Source organism: Channa argus, chromosome 1, assembly GCF_033026475.1.
Source record: "Channa argus isolate prfri chromosome 1, Channa argus male v1.0, whole genome shotgun sequence".
In the NCBI taxonomy this organism is placed as follows: domain Eukaryota; kingdom Metazoa; phylum Chordata; class Actinopteri; order Anabantiformes; family Channidae; genus Channa; species Channa argus.
Window position 1 is genome coordinate 37,694,758 of NC_090197.1, and position 14,614 is coordinate 37,709,371.

The window sequence follows — 14,614 nt, forward strand, 5'->3', positions numbered from 1 at the left end:
GTATGTGATTAATACTCTTGGTGTGATGAGATAATGAGACACAACTAACAAAAGTGGCACATCACTTACAATGGAATATGTGATATGAATCTGTGACATATTAGGTTGTTTGAATCTATATAGTAATGATACAGTAGGTGTTAGCAATCACATTTATTTTAGCTGTATTTTGCAAAGAAATCCTGTAATCCCCAAACCTTCTGTAACTGAATATCAGATTCATGAGGATTTAAGCATAAACATGGTGCCAGAATAAAAAGGATCTTCTATAGGTCTCAGAGAAAAGTGGTGACATGATCACAAAAATTGGCTACAGCAGGGCTTCTCTCAGGATATGAGAGAACATGTCAGAGACACTGATGTAATAGTTACAACAAAAACAGCTAAAATAACCCATCTTCATTCGACAAAGATCGTTGTATAAGCTCCACAGATGACCTTGACTTGTTTGAAAGAAATAAATAGGCAGTGATGAGCTGAGCTTTTTAAGAAGTTAAGATTGGATCACTTCTGGAGTTAAGATGTAGCTGTAACGCATTGCACAAGGCAATCAGTGAAAAAGACCCTCTTGAGAAGAAACTAGAATATTAGTAACTGGTGACAGCAGGTAATATAATAGTCTGAGTGAAAATGGTGGCACAAGTTAAGAGATGTTTCAGCAGAGATTTTAAAGAGAAAAGCATTTGTACCAGCGAGTGACTTGTCAGAAGCACTGGCATCAAAACTAAGCATCTCTTCAAAACATGTAAACAATCACACACCTTTGAAACCCTGATACGTGTTTGGCATCACCTTAATCTAGCGGCGGAAGGATGATCGTCTGATGTCAGTGGCAAAGAAAGTCTGGGACAAATGAGCTGGCTCTTGTCAGGAAGAGATGCTGGAGATGTGAGTTCGGGTTCTTTCTTGATCTGCTTTCATTTTGGCAACAACACGTGCACGCACCACCAGTGTTCAACTCTGCTGCTGCTGTTACTTATCACAGAGCCCAACAGTTTGTAAATAAATCAAAGCATCTCCCCTGGGGCTACAGGGCTACGGTCTTTGTATGCAGAGTCTTTGCAGTGTGCCATTCTTGCGTTGTGCTCTTGTCGTTCAAGCTCTCGCCAAGATGTTTGCTTTCGTCATTTGCACCACCAGCTTCAGCTCGACAGAGGCACACAGATAGGATGAAAATGTTAATCAGACTCGCCTCACTGACTGGCTGGACCACTCTTGGCTCCCTCCACCTCCTAACCAGGGCTCACTGCCTGCCCAGCTTGCCACAGAGGGAAAGAATGACTGATCTGAAAGACAAAGTCCCAACTGGGTTTTGACTTAATGTTGGAAGAAGAACAGGGTGCTGTCAAACCAAATTCCCAAGTACTTGAAGAGCCAGTCACAGGCACAAAGCAATTAACTGTTGTTGTGGCTATGATGGAGCCAACTAGGATGGACACATTCCCTAATTATATACTGTATTCAGTATATTTTGTTCTTTATTGATATTGTTATAACTAATAGCATAATTCTTAGCTTTAATTTTCTATAATTTTACCTGCATATGTTTATCCTTACATCATCTAGAAAAACAGGAAAAACATCTATTCACTTCTACAATGTGATTCATTACCTGTGTGTTGCAGGTAATTTGCTTGACAATAGATGCACAATTGTATTAATATTTAAGTGGTAGAAGACTCACTCCTATCCAAAGTAGTCTAATGGCTTTTGCAGATATCATGTAATTTCCCTATGCAGCACTATCAAAAGACAAAAATAGCCCATTTCTTTGAACTATTATTCCTCCGTTATCCCACACAATAGCAAAGAACTCAGACAGATTCACACATGAGGACACGAGGCATTTCCCCGAAACACCAGCAGTCTGGCTTAGTGTGTCAAAGCTCTTCATTTCATCACCCACTTCACATCAGAGGCTCCCTTCATTTACCAGGAGGCCTTACCTTCACAGTGCATGCACATACACAGTCTCATACATATATTACCACACACTATGCCACAGATTGCCAAAGCCAGATAGTTTAAGGATACAGAATATCTCCTGAGGTGACTCCAACTTAATTACCTCAGGAACAGAAGCATAGATGGTATCTAGGACAGCATCTCACTGAGTGCTGCTCTGCCTAAGAATCCCTGTAAGGTAATTAGTACTTCTGCAAAGAATCGGGCAGAAGGAGTAAAGAAAGGAAAGCAAACTTCATTAAAATGAAAAGCATTAAAAAGATGTCCCCTCCGGTGATCATCATTTGCTTGTCCTGCCTTTCTACAAACCTGGCCGAAGCCCAGACTTATAGACACATCAAGCTTAGCTGTATCAAACTGGAAGTGACTTGAAAACTGTAAAGTTCCGCCAAAAAACCTGCTCTTCATTCCTATCACTTCATTCCTGTAATATCAAATTGATTCCCCGACCCTACAAACATGCCCTTATTTGGAAACAAGCCTCTATCGGCCTTAAATTCATGGTTATGGATTGAAAACAATAACCGTCTAATGCTGAAATCCCAGATTTGGAGCACTTTCAAAATGCAATCAATTGTTCTTTGGCCTAAAGCCTACCTGTCCAGCTAATATCATTTAAATCCATTTATACATTCTGAGATATGTGGTAGAACATAATGACTGAGAGTCAAAGACATAACCTTGTTAGTGTCCATAATAAGAAAGCTGATACAGTATGAGATAAATATTTTACACGTGCTGAAAAACTTTTGATATTTTCTAGGTCAGCAGTTGGTCCTCCAACATTGGCTTTTAAAACATAATTATTTTCTACTTATTACTAGTAAAATAACAAGGGAGTATGTCATTAAAAGTTACTTTCTCTGACTTTTAATGACTGAGATGATGTGGATGAACAGTACTCAGTAAGAGCTGTTAATACTTTAAAATGCCCTAAGAGTCGCAACGGAACTTTCTAATGTAAAACAATGTCGACAAAGAATTTAATGTTAGAAGGTGTCAAGCCAGTTTTCTCACAGACTGCGTAATTTTTTACCTTTTCATGATCCCCAGAATTCTTGATTATTTGTTTGATCTTCTTGGGCTTTTAAAAAAGAACAAAGCATTTTTGATCTCAATACAAGGCTGTGTTATTTACATACCACATCTGGTCATTTGGATTCATATCTGAGAGATCAAAAACTGTTTTCCACAAGGTTTCAGCTGACAGAATACTTTATATTTGTTTGCAACTACCAAGACTTGAATAAACACGTCTCCCTCTTAGATTATGCGCTCCTGCAAAAGCAATTACTAAAAAAACTTGAGTGCATTTGTCTTTAGCTAATTTTCTCTCCAACACTCTCCTTTGGGAGAGTGTTCTGACTATTCAGCTATTTGTGTGCATCAGCAGCGCATCCAGCTTGCACCTGAACTTGATCCCTGAGTGACCCTCAATGTGATTATCGTTGAATACATCAGGGTTTTACTGTGGCTGAACGATTCAGCTCTGGGTTGCAGAAGGACGGCATAGACAAAATGGCTTATCTAACCTTAATATAGAGTTTCAACCGAGGAAATTTTCATCACTTTCACCATCTTAGTTTAGCGTTAGTATGTTAATGTTGGCTAATTGGTATTAAACCCAACGTTAAGCTGAAGCTGATGTAACTTTGTTTTGAAAAAACAAAACAAATACTGGACAGATAAAGCTGTTTAATGTGATAACATTATGAAACATTTAGTGGTAAATAATAAGTTAAGAATTGCAGTCTGTACTATAGAATTCTGTAGAAATTTTCATTCTCCTCCAATAAAACCCATACATGTGCAATATATGTGACTGAAAGAAGTGTTTCTCCAGAATTTTTGTTGTTGGCTGCTTATGGTCTGACAAACAAGGAGCTCCAGTGGTGGAGGGGAGTTCCTATCACCTGTCTCTAATTGAATTCACTCTGACTTGTGCACTGCTATTGTCTATGAAACTTTAAAGATGAAAGCAGTGAAGGAGTCACGTATGTTTTAGGATAGAGAATCAGACCATTAGTGCAGATTGCAGCCAACACACTTTTAAGTGAGTTCAAACTTCACTTAACTTTGGCCACAACTGACAGTTTAGATTCCCAGATATATTTCATCTCTGGCAACACAGTGTTACACACACTCAAGGGGAAATGAGAGAAAGGGCTTATTGATTTTTTTCTTACATTGAAAGGATTGTTAAACCATGTGTGAAACCATTCGATATCAATATACTGGAGGTTTTCATTATTCACAAAGCAATTGTTGATGAAGCTGAATTGTCAATTATGTAAAAGAGCTGCTTTGTCACACAGCATAAAGAACTGGACATGAGGTTATTATTACTGTGGCAAAATGGGTTTGGGGGCATTTTTCATGAAACACACAGACTCACTGATAACTCTCAGTCATCTGTCAGTAACTGTGTTTTCCCTCTGGGACACTAGCAGCATATTTGTGTACATCACTGTTTAAGATATTGTATTTCAGCACAACAACAGCATAATATGCTTTCTTATTGCCTCATATCATTTTTCAGCATTTCAGCTTATAAAGAAACCTGTCACAGCTGTATGCACTGTGTGTCATGGATATCTGTGTTCACACAGTTTCTACAAATATATGTAGTTGTTCATTTCTTGTTTAATTTAGGAATGAACAGTATTTATGCAGTCAACAAAAAGCTACAACTTGCACATCAGTTTGTAAAATAAAAGCTCACACTGTGACTGTGTACAGGAGGTCACAGGTTTGTCTAAAAATGCAATCTGACGGCTGCAGTTTATTCATAATCTTACTGATGATCTGCACAGAGCACGTCGCACTTGTCTGTGGTTCTGAGATTATTGCACTGACTTTGTGAGCATCAACGAATATAGTTCAAAATACTACTTTTGGTTTTATAAAGCACCGAGCATTCCATAGCTGAAGTAAATGTCTGACCTGCTACATTATGAACCATCCAGATCATCCTGGACAGGTTTGATTTTGGTCTCTAGTGTTAAAAACAAGCGTGGAGAAGCAGCTTTCACTTCCTGTGAATCTGTGTCTGAAAAAACCCCAGAAAACTGAGGTCTGCTCCAGCTTCAGGTCTTTTAAATCAAGGCTTAAATCTTTGTTTACCTTAATTGAAATAAATGTGGGACTTGTGGAAATGTGGAACTACAGTAGCTTGTTATATCTCACAAACTACTTTATGGATTTAAATTAAATTTGCTAGTTCTGTAGAAATTTCAGTCTAATAACTGGTAAACTTTATAGTGACTCCATAGGGACTCCGGTGATCCTGTAAATGCCACCAGGAAGTTATATTTTTTCTTTGACTTGTAATATCTAAACAGAGAAGATGGTTATTGTTTAGTTTTTCCTACATTACTTTGCTTTATGCATTTGGCTCATGTTGGCTCGTACACCTTCACAGACTTTAACCAAAGCTTTAACCATTGGCTCATAGTCTCCTTTATAATGAGTTTTTAGATGTCAGAGCTTTTAAAATATTTTTTATAGCACTTCTACATTTCTTTTATTCTGTTTTAATGTTATTTAAAGCACTTTAAATTATCTCATTGAAAGGTGCAATAATAATACATTTAGGTTTTTATGTTAAATGTTGGCTATTTCTGTCACTGAGCAGGCATCTGATTTATGCAGCTACTTAATGCTGGCTTGTTTTTTTGTTTTTTTACACAGGTTTGGATCTATAACAAATTACAACTAGTTCTGTTATTCTTTTGTTTTAGCAGATTTTGGCCTATTCATCTTAATAAAGCAGATTATTAGGAAGTTGCTCTTTTCTTTTCTCTTTTACCATTGACTTGTTGATATTTCTTGGTATTTAATCAAACATGTCTAATGTTGGGCTCCAAATCAATCTTCCTCCAGGAAATTAATAATAAAGTCAAAAAAAGGCAGTGGTCTTCACTATTGATATTAAATTGATCAGCAGTGTTAATACTTTTTAATCAACAACTGAAAGCCTATTATTATAGACTGGGCTCACACTGATATTGTGCTCTGCACTGTGTCTGTCTTGCTTTTCACTAAGTCATAAAACTCTCTCTTGCTATAGAAATGTATTAAACCTTATATTTACTTCACATTTTATACAAAGTCTCCTACTGCACTATTGTGTATGTACTGGGAAAAGGGCAGAAAAAAATGGATGATTTTAATGGAAATTGGAGGAGATCTTTTGCTGTAATTCACAGTAATGAATGCAATAGATGGAAATTAAAGGCCTTTTGGTTCATGAAATATAGCCCAGAGTAGGGTGATGTACCTGGTGCTCCTGGATGCCATTGTCATTATCACAGAAGAACATGGTTAAATGAAAGAATTAAGGTCATGACTTCAGTGCGTTGGCTCTGATTCATGTTACCCTGCTGTCCTGGGATTTGAACTGTAGCTCTTTGAAGACCAACTTCAATCATTTTAATGAGTTCATCATATCCCTGCTGACCGAGATGCTCCTAATGTCACTGCAGGGGCTGCACTAAATATATTCCATTGTTGCAACTATTGATTTTTTTCCTCCAATATATTCATTTTTAATGAGCTAGGTCTCCTCCTTTCTCCTCAGAGGCAATCAAAAGATGACACATACACTAGGAACCCCAGCTGTGCCTCAAGGTGCTTAAAGGTGGAGAAAATGCCTTAAAATAGACCAAAACGAGAACTGCGCACTTTTCACAATGTGCTCTGGAATCACCTAAACAATGACTCATTCCTTATGGAGATACATATGGATTTGAAACTAACTACAGTCAGTCTCCTGCAACCCATGTTGATAACAAAGTATATCAGTTTAGTGAGAAATGTAAAAGCTGCTTGGATCATATAAAACAAAAAAACATATTTGACAGCATTAGGCTCAGGCTGTGTGGCAGCCGTATAATGCAGAAGAGGTTAAGTTAGAGCAAAGCACCTTGTTTCGAGCAATGGTTTGTTTACATTTTAACTGAGAGGTCAAACAAATGCTTCAAGTCAATATCCATTAGATATTATTGATAAATATAAACTACTGAGTGACCACTAATATAGATTCAGAGAACACAGAACAACTACTTAGGCCGTGATGGCACACAAACAAACAAAGAAAAATCTCTGAAAATGATGAGTGCTGAGTTAGTAGTTATAAAGACCCAGAGAAAGCCTGATGCGACTGTTCACAGCCTATTGTTTGGAAATGGTAGTGTGGCATAAGAGGGGTTACTCATTCTTGGTAGAAAAAGTATGAAAAGTAGACACCATGGAGTGTGGATTGCCACAGGGATCAGTGATTGGTCCAAAACTCTTAATCCTTCATTTTAATGATATTTTTATTCTTGTTGATTTGTTAAAATGTCTTATGTCTTTGCAGATGATACAAGCTTAGTTAGCTTATTATTAAGAATCGGTTTAGTGTTAATACGTTGTCTGTCAATATCAAGAGGAGCAGGTATATCATTTTTGAAAATTGAAATAGTTGAAACAGTTGAGGGGGAATATTAAATTAAAATGATGTGATGTTGACATTGAAAGACATTTCTTTGGGTTGTGACTGATTATAAACTAACATGGAAACAAAATGTTGGATATATTAAAGGAAAATCTTAAAGTCTTAAAGACTTTATATATAATATATTGTACACTTTATTCTGTTGAATTGTGGGGGTAGACCTTTGAAATGACAATACAATCAATAGTCCTATTTAAAGAAATTAGCTATTATAAGCAATAATTAGTATAGATGGTACATGGTAATAATGCCAGCATGTGGATCACTATGTGCTGGAAACATTGTGAAGCTTTACTCGGGTACTTTGATCCAAACGCTTTTGTCGACGTGCACCGTAACAATGCCTGCACGCCGAAGTTTATCCAACCTAAGTTTATCATTTGGAAAAAATGAATGTCGGTCACAAAAAAAATCACTCCAGTTGGTGCAACAATAAAGAGCATCAAGAACAAAGTGGTGGGTTGATTTATAGACTGATAAATGGATACAGCCATCCCTGGAGCCATGCTGCTGTAGGTAACCAAATATTGTTAGACATTGTATTTGTATGAATCCTATTTTGCACTAGATAACTCCACAGATCACTGTGGCAATGTAAAAAAAATAGGTTTGTTTTAAACAGACCAATTAAACAGACATTAAACAGACCAATCACAATTAAATATAAGGGAGATGGTCCACGATAAAGTCTTATTAATTTTACCCTTGCAGAGCTCAGACACAAATGGAAACTCACCACGACTTTTAATTTAAATAAAACCACATTGAATTAATATAATTTTGGTCTTGTTTTTGTTCGTTGTGACTCACAGTGTGTGACAGCTGCTGATATTTTTATGAGCAGAATTAATGGCTTGCCCGGATTTTATGAAACCCACAACGGGCCTGGATTCTAACAAACAGATGAATCAATTTCATCTGCATCACAGTGCAATTAAACTATCGTTAGGGCTCTAATTTACAAAAATAATGAGATCAGAACCTTAAGAAACTACACTGCGTGACTTTGATTGAGTTCCTTACATCAGGGCAATACACTTACACATGTACAGTACTTACTTTCAAGGTTGCAATGACTTTGTGTGTCAATTTTTTGTTCACACCAGATCTGTTTGAAATGATTGTAGAACAGCCCAGACGGTGTATCTTTTTGTTGCTTAAACAGACCCGTGTGAACATCCTATTTTATTAATAAAGTCTGATAAGTGTGCCACAGAGTAGGCCCTGGTTCCTACAGTACTTGAAAAACTGGATGGTGCTCATAAAAGTTTCAGCTCCTTTCAGAGAGTTCAGAGATGTTGTCTTTAATTATTTCATTTCATATGAAATGTTTGAAAACATCCATTCCAAAAATGGTACTATGTCCTGGTGCTTTCTAGGGTTATTCCAGACATTAAATCTCCATTCATAAAACATGTGAGATAACTCCATCCGTCTGACTTTTCTTTAAGATTCAATACTTGTTTGTATAAGTTGTAGGCTCATTTCTTAGATGCTAACTTTTCAAACCCCTCACATGGTTCACATTTTATGCAAATGGGAAAACATACTAGTGTTTTCACTGTAGGAGCAAATGGCTTTTCAATGCCAGACTCTGTTACAGTTAGTGCAAGCTTCTTCTACAAAAATCTTGCAGCTAACAGGTCTCTGAAGATTGGAAATTCAGAATAAATTAGACTTCTTTGAATTAGCAACCAAATAGTAATGATTGATCTACTTGACCTTATTGTTTAAGAGTTACAATTATTGCATGTCAGATAGACTGCTGGATAATTTAAGTCTTAAAAAATCTATGGGCAAAAACACCAAACTTCATCAAATTTGCCCCAAATTTGTTGCTTTGATGCCAACAATATTTCCAATGCTGTCACATCAAAAATGTTCTAAGCAGCCACTGAACTCTGTTAATCTCCCGTGTGAGATGCTTGTACCTCATTTGTGACATGTTTCTCATTTCAGTCTTTCACAACAAAGCCAAAGGAGTGAAGCAGGATAATGATGAGGTCATGCAGTTAAATAAAGTATCAGTTACATCACCCCAACACCGAATACTGATGCTTCCATAAATAGAGTCTATTGACGTCACAGTTCGTCTCCTCACACAGATTAATTTGAACCTACATAAGGTTTGTGAATACATTTCTGATGGCCTTGACAACTCTCTCTTCTCTCACACCTCCGATAAAACTCAAGTGTGGAGTCTGCATGCCTTTGTATGTGCTTTTCTCAGAGGCAAATCTCAGAGGAGCAGCGGTACGTTGTGCTATGACAGTCGTGCCTGGGACGTCGAAGTCTTGCACTTTTCTTCTTTTCTCTATCTTCCTTTTTTTCCCTTCCATTGCTACTGAGAATAGGTTGAGTCTTCCCAATTAGCAGTTTTCTGAAGAGGTGTTGTGACAGCCAGGGAATACAATTTACAGTTGTTAAAGCTTATCTGAAGTCGCTGTCAGTGTGTAACAAAGATAATATTAAGCTTGATAATAATCCAGAAAAGTATATGAAGAATTGTGATGATTGGTTTGGATCAAAGGTGGTCTAATCCTTACAGCACATCTGTCCAAGCTGCTTAAACGCCCTTCCTGAAATTGCTGTCTGCTGCCAAATAATGTGGACCAGCCACAAATCACACCTGCCTGTTGTAAGCTTGTGGGAGACCTGTGCAGCTTAGCCAAAAGCAGGGAGAAAGTTTATAGTGTGGAGACTAGGAAATGTGAGAAATGTGGTTTCATTTATTATTATCTGACAGGAGACAATGAGCTATGTGTGGATGAAAATGGAAAAAAGTAATTTCACAGATTTCACAAACTTAAATGTCTTCACCGGAATATGTTCATCATACTAGTTTTTATTTCAACAGCAAACAACAAAACAGCTGCTCCATTATCTTTAACTTCATGACACACTTTGAATTATGAGCAAGACTTATTTCTTTCACTGAACCAGGGTCTGACAAAGTAAGTGCTACATTTCTTCCCTTTTCTTGGTAAAAATGTATGTGGGAACGCATTAAATGACGTTTGACATGCCAACAGTTGGATGACAAGATTGATGTTTGTAGCGTAAATATAAAATATTTTAAGTTGTACAATCAAACCTACAAAAACATTTATTTATACAAAAACATGCACTGTCATATGAATAAAACAAACACAGATGTAAAGTTTTAATTAGTTTTACAGGTGCTGGTATGTGGATTGTGTTGACCTATGGACAAGACAAGCTACAGACAAATTAAAGGAAAAATCAACATAAAGTCTTCTAAATGTCAGACCACCATGTGCCCCCAGAGGAGCTATAGTGCACCTTTCATTTATTCAAAAAGTCTGTGGTTTCTACAGGAGGCAGACTAACCTCTTTCAAAAGATCTCTCATTTGGTGTTAGGGATTAGGGTCTAACCCGCCAGGTTTTTTTAACTGGGTTTGGGATCGGGTGACTTTAGCATAGGATTCACATAATTTACACACTCATAAACCATTCAGTACATCTTTGTATACTGCAGATGTGTCTCCATTTCATCTTTGTGCTAAGCTAAGTTAGCCAGCTGCTGGCAGTAGCATCATATTTAGTTAGTGACAGGTGTGTTGACCTTTATATTTAATCCTCATCAGTAAAGTGAATTAACAGGTTTCCAACATAGTTCTGAAACTCCTGCAGGATAATGTGATTAGTAACAAACTCAACTAGATGATGCAACCGGGCGCGTTTTATTAAACATGCCTGACTACTGATAAGCCTCAGACCTTCACAGACTGGTTCATGGCACCACATTATCCTATTTAAGATGTGACGCACATCATGTATTTCCCACCACATCACAGAAGAGAGAAATTAGTGGAATATGCTACACAAAGCCTGGCCCATGATTCACACAACATGTAATGGGCCTAGAAATAAGGTGGATAATATTAGTGATTTCTCAGTGTTTGCCACTCACACCACGTCTGAAGCAAGAAGGTGACCTCGTTGTACCTTCTGGGCCATACTGTGAGGCAGTCACTATCACTGCTCGCCAGTGGCATTAGAAGTGAAAAGACTCAAAAGTATTGATTTCTAATGGTAGCTTTAATCTTAAATGACAACTCTCTGCGAGTGCCGTCATGTGAAAGCTGCTCCAGTGAGCACCATTGATTAATTTTGTTCTTTGAAATGGCAGCCGTGGGTCCAGCAAATGTATTTCTTTTATAAAGATACAGAGAGTCAATATGTGGTTTTCTATACTATTGTTCTCAGTTTTCTGTATCAAGTTTTTTCCACACAGCTCAGTGTGTCTTGGAAATGACTTAACCAGATAAAGCGGCTCTGTCAATGTGCACACTGACATGTTCTCAATAGAGACATGCCCTCTCTCTGGCTGTGGAATAGATTCATTTCATTTTGTCTGTATTCATATGCCATTCATGACAGTCACCTGATGTCTTCCTACAGACTCTATAGATGGCACAGCATTGTAAATAGTTTGGTAAAGCAATGCTGCAGTGCAGAGAAGCTCGCTATATCACTAAGAACCGGGAATAGCAGCAAGGGGACTGACCTATATGAAAGAAGCATTTTAGAGCTTCAAGCCACTAAATTAAAACCTTCATAAGTGGAGATTGACAGCACAGGTACCTCGTGTGCTTAGGGATTCTTGAGGAAGTGCTGCCAAATGCTGTACATGCGTCCCTGAGCTGCAGTGCAGGGTCAGCACTGGAGGTGGCCACCTCGGCTGGATGTAAAATGGCCAGTAAATCACAGGCGATGCAGGACCGCATTTGGGGAGAAGTGTATGTGTGTGGGGGGCACAAAATGTGTACAGTCTTCTACATTTTAATACTATTCGTCCTCACAGCTCCGTCCACAAGGTGCACGCTAGGATATGTGCATTTGGATATCAGGCTACTTTCTGTGCATATTTATGTTTTAGGCAGCCTTTGCATGTGTTTGTGAATGTACATGTCTGTGTGGGTGCATGCAGGTCACCCAGAAGCTTCCAGACCAGATGTGCAGGAGTCTGGATTGTGTGGAACGATGAGTGGCTGGCTCGCTGACACTGCAGACTTGGAACAATGCACACAGGTCTCTCCAACTAATGAGCTCTCTATATAGAGAGCACACAGCGAGAGCCTCCCCTCTGCCTACAGTTTCAATCAGGACCTCCATATCTTGGGAGCAGAGCTTTTTATGCTTGCGCTGGCATTGGACCAAGGAACTTGATACAAAATGCAAATCAGCATCGAGTACCTGAGGTGGTTCCAGTTTGTTTGTGACACAAAGTGGAGAGTGACAGGTTCTTTGGATCAGGATGTAGTAAGCTTAGGAATGCAGAGGCAGCGAGGCTGTTTTTGCTTTCGACTTTCTATCAGATGCAAATTCATAGGCTTTACTTCTCCTGCATTCTGTTACAGCGCTTTCTATATCTATAACTGCAACCAAAAGCATAAAAAAAATATTTCCAGTAACTTCAGAGGCATGTTGTTTGGATACTGTATCAAATTTACGCATCACAGCACCAGGACAGAGATGAATAATCTGTTTTAACGTTGCAAAGCTTGTTGTGTTGGAAGGCCCTGTTCCCCGATGGACTGTTAAAACCAACTCAAACAAATATAGGTTACAGGGGCTTAGTGAGTGACGCAACCCCCCCCTTGAGGCAAGTGTCCAGACTTCAAAATGACTCTACATTATTCATTTCACCTCTAATGTCTTTGTTTTGCAATAGAGCAGAACAGGACAGGACTACCACCGTATCCCTGAGATGCTGAACTACCATCTGCACAAAACATCAGATAAAAGTTGACTCGGTGCTTAAAAATAGAAATAAATTGGGCCACTGTAAATATACAATAAAAAGTGCTGTGGCACTTGTATCTCATCATTATTAGAAGCACCCACAAGGAAGGGAATATCTTTCTATCATCACTAGCTGGCGCAGGATGAATCAGGGCGTACACTGAAATCTACTCTTCCCAGTGCTAAATATGGCTCTAATGAATCAGGGAATTGTGGGCTTTTAACTGAGGGTAAATATTTTTACCCGCCTTGTGGATTTTAACCTCAGGGGAGACAATAACCCCCCCCCCCATGTTTTTGGACTGCTAGGTATATTATAACCTGTCTAGGGTTGGTAATGATGATTTTTTTTTTTTGCACAACAGGCAGTTTCGAATGCAAATCTACTCTTATCTTACCAATCATAGCCTGGTAGCAATATCATAAAATATTCATTCTCACAGGAACCCTATTCTGTGGTGGTGCAAAATCTTGTGCCTCTGATGGAGAAGTACAAAGATAGTCTCACATACCCTACAGTGATCCTCTGCCATATCGTGTACCTGTCAGGGAAATTACAAAGACTAGTGAGCTCGCATTAGATTTCAAATGCCTAACCTTTCTGTCTTAGGTTTGTGTTTCTCTGGCAGCGCTAAATATATGAGATGCCCTCTAGTATCTTACAAGCTTGCTGTTTTGATCTATGAGGTTGTGATATAAGCTTTGGTTAATAATTGATGGCTGGAAGGATGTGTCTCTCCAGCTCCTTCATACAACTCAAAAATGACATTCCTGAAAATAAGAGGGGTCTTCTGCAGGATGAAATATTTCACTTTGTGAATTACTGATGCACTGCGTGGGAGTTCCCACCCCTGCTAGCTGCCTTGTTGTTGTGCTAAGTTCAGTGTTTTTAAGTTTGCGATGGCCTTTAGACTACTAAGGAAAGGCTGGGGTGACCTCATTAATGGTTACAGGCCATTACATGAAGTTGATCTGTAACCTGAAGTTTTAATCGGCATGATAAACAATAAAAAATAACCTTCTCCATGACTATTTCAGTTGTGGAAAATTTGACTTGAAGACACTGCTTTGCAGTGACAAAACTGAGAAGACACTGTTGCTGCCACGAGTGTTGTCATGCCATTAAAAGTGTTTGAAACCCAGTTTAGATAACTGGACATTTTGTGGAATAAGCTTATTCGCTTTAGCTGAGAGACATATGATAATTTCAGTAGGGCACAAAAACAACTTGTTTAAGTGTAAACACAAAATCAGATGTTACATTTTAGTTAAAATATAATGGTTTTGCTTAAAAGAAGTAGGTACCTTCTGGTTTAATGTTACAAGAGCTTGGTCATCACATTTAAAATAACAATAGTCATTTTGTCTTCCTCTACAATACG